Consider the following 3318-nt stretch of genomic DNA (forward strand, 5'->3'; position numbering starts at 1 on the left):
AAAAAAAAAAAAAAAAAAGCCCCAAACAATTCCAGCATTTAGTGACATTGATCACATTTTTTGATGCCATTCATAATTAATTAATAATATTCAAAATAATTTAGGACCAAGAGATTCAGGGCCATACCTGTGGTTCTTGACGTGACATAATCTACCACCACCTGCCATATCGATTTGTCATAGCCTCCTATATCTCTCAAATCCWTGTATTTTACCTTTGAAATACAAGGGGAACTGGGATTCTTGAACTCTTTTAACTCAGCTACTGAATTGCTTAAGGTCCTTGATCCAATCATCCATTCTCTCTCTTACTCAATTTTCTTACTTACAAAATATGTGAAAAACTTATTATTGAAGTTGTCTGAGGTCCTTAYATGAAAAACTTCTAAGTGCAAAATACTACTGCAGGCTAGAAATAACAGCAAGGAGTCATCAGTAAGCACCAAATATATGGAAAGTCATTAGTGATCATGGCATAATCAAAAAGTTATCTGAGAATGATGAACATTTATCTATTATTTATTTATCTAAATCAGGATTAATGTCTCCAATAGTATCCTTATGCTGATTTAAAAAAGAAAAAAGGCATCAAGATCTTTCAGGAAGAGAAGAAAGAAAAAAGAGATTTGTACCACATTTTCTACTTAGACTTACAGAAGAGATCCTGAGTAGTTCCATGATAGCGACAAAAACAGAAAGGAAAAGAAAGCCTATTTTCAAAAAAAAAAGTGAAATTTATCATCCCTCTGAAAGAATGTTGAGAATCKAATAATATAGCAATAATTTTCCAGCCACAAAGGCACAGTAGCTGTCATGTTAGATAAAGACTACCATGATTCAACATCATTTAGTCACATCAACAACAGAGTGCAGAAAGAGAAAACACAGCTCTCCTAACCTGCCTATGAGCCACAGACAACAGCAACCTCTATAAACGAACAGGGCAGACTCATCAGTCAGCAGGAAATCTCCACTATCTTCACATTCTTAACTTCTGACACAGCAGCGTGTTTTCACCTGCAGACACAGACTCAAGTCCTCCATCTTTCTGGGCTTCAGGGCCATCTAGAGCCCTCTCTTCAGAGCACCACAAAGTTTCACAGATCATCTCACTGATACTGTGGGGTGACTCTTACAAGTAAAAATAATCACTTAAGGTTTTGATTTTATTAATTACGTCCTATTAGATTATGATGATTAGGCCTGTTTTTCAGATATATTACGTATGTAGTCAGACATTTAGTTTACTGCAGGAAGCTTGATAGGAACTCAGTGGATCAAGTCTGAGGATCTCTTGCCAGTACTAAAGAATGAAAAGCAACAGATCTTAATGAAAATCTAAGTCTTATTTCTGTGTGTACTTCTCAAAGTTGAGATTTTAATATTGATAAACTGTAAAAAAGTCTCTGAATAAATATATATTTAAATTTTAAAATCTGTTTAAGGTTATGCAAAGCTATGTTGAGGTTGTGTAATTCCTGTGTATAGGAGCCATTACATGCTAACAGAGTTATTTTACTTGTTTCATTCACAAAGGATGATAGGGAAGTGATACATCTTGCTAGTCCCCTGCAAAATGACCATTCTCCAGCTATAACCATTCTTCTCCAGTCTTGCTCTAATTGCATGACTAGAGCCTGACTACGGAGCCYGGCAAGTAAAAAAGCACGAGTCTTAAAACCCACCAAATCCAAGAGATTTGACTCGACRGTGGTTCCAGGGATAGAAGCACCACAGGATCCCTTTCACAGCAGAGACACCGAGTTCACTTTGCCAGGCCAGCAGCCCTGCTCCGAGCCCAACGAGCCCTGGGGTCGTCCTTCCCCCGGCTGCTCCCGAGCTCAGCATTAGGCTCAGCCCCTGCGCGCATGAGTCTGGGTGTAGATGAGCTTAAAGGAAGGCGGAACAGAGCTTGCCTCTGCCAGCAAAGCGGCAAGCTAGGCACACTGTAGGTATCTAGCAGATAATTAACAAAATGGAGCTATAATTATTTCATGTTATGAGTTACATATTTTAAATTAAGAATTAACTATGGACAAAATATAACCTGAAGTCAGACAAAATATTCCTGTTGTTCTGGATTGAGACAGCTTAATAATATATAATGAGCATAGTTTCAAGGGGATAGTTTACRGCACTGTTCAGAAACAAATAGCGTATGCAGCTTCACATAATGCATTTCCTCCTCCATCTTTTATGAAAGCCTCAGAAAAAATCCTTTGTCTTTAATATTAATATTGCTCACAAGAGTTTAAGAAGAAAATGTTTCATAAGAAAGGCAAGGAAAATGAAGAACAAGGGACAGCCTGAGAATCTGCAGAGCTATTAAACTAGCATTAACAGTAGTTAACTTTGGTTTTTCAAAAACAAAGTTTTTCATGTTGGTAATCCTTACTTTAACGACATTGAATAAAGATACCTATCTTTTTGCTAAGTAATGCCAAAGAAGAATATATTCTAACTTCTCCTAGTTATAAATACATACATAAAAATATATACATAAAAATACATAAAAAGGAAGACCCGTATTAAATTTAATTAGAATTCTTATTTGATTCCAGTGGGATCAAGATACTGGGCACAATATTCAGCTGCCAGATGCTACTGTAGCTCCAGCTGCTGGATGCTCTGGCCCAATTTGTATCTTGACTATGTTTTTAATCAGTGAACCATGGTACGGTTGGCCAAAAGTACTCATGGCCAAACAGACATTTTTAATGCAGCCAGCTAATATTATGATAGCCAAGCAAAGCAAATAGCATGTATCATAAGCTTCATCCTTCTTTTTTCTTAACTCCAGAAAGCTAAAGTGTGGAGGACATGTTTTGTCTATTCCCAAAGTATTGTTTGATTGTCTTTTACTATACCTGCAACAGCAGGTGAGTGGGTTTCTGCTACAATATCTGTTTTATACGTTTGGTTCTTCTTGATTCTAGTATCTACAGGCTGTTTTGTCACATCTGGCTTTGCATAGGCTTGTTTAGCCGGCTCGGAGCCTGTGTTTGAAGGTAGTGTTTAAAACACCAAAATGTCCTTCCACAAATGCAGCCTCCTTCTGATTCAAGGCCTCCCTGAGGCTAATGAGAGATGCTTGAGGGACCGTAAATCCATGGGACTTCCTTYCTCTCCCCTGCACCTGTGCAGGGGCCTCCAGAAGCTGTTTAGCCGTGGGAAGCCTCGTGCCAATGCACGTGGGGTAACAGTTGCTGCTTGTGCTTCCAGAGCTGCCCCAYGCCAGCTGGAGGGCCTTGCAGCAGCGTCCCGTGCCACCGAGGGCAGAAGGCCCCTGCTTCTGGAATGGGCCCAAAATCATGCAGC

The sequence above is a fragment of the Nothoprocta perdicaria genome, unplaced genomic scaffold (genome assembly GCF_003342845.1).
Source record: "Nothoprocta perdicaria isolate Ctin4 unplaced genomic scaffold, notPer1 scaffold_15, whole genome shotgun sequence".
Lineage (NCBI taxonomy): Eukaryota > Metazoa > Chordata > Aves > Tinamiformes > Tinamidae > Nothoprocta > Nothoprocta perdicaria.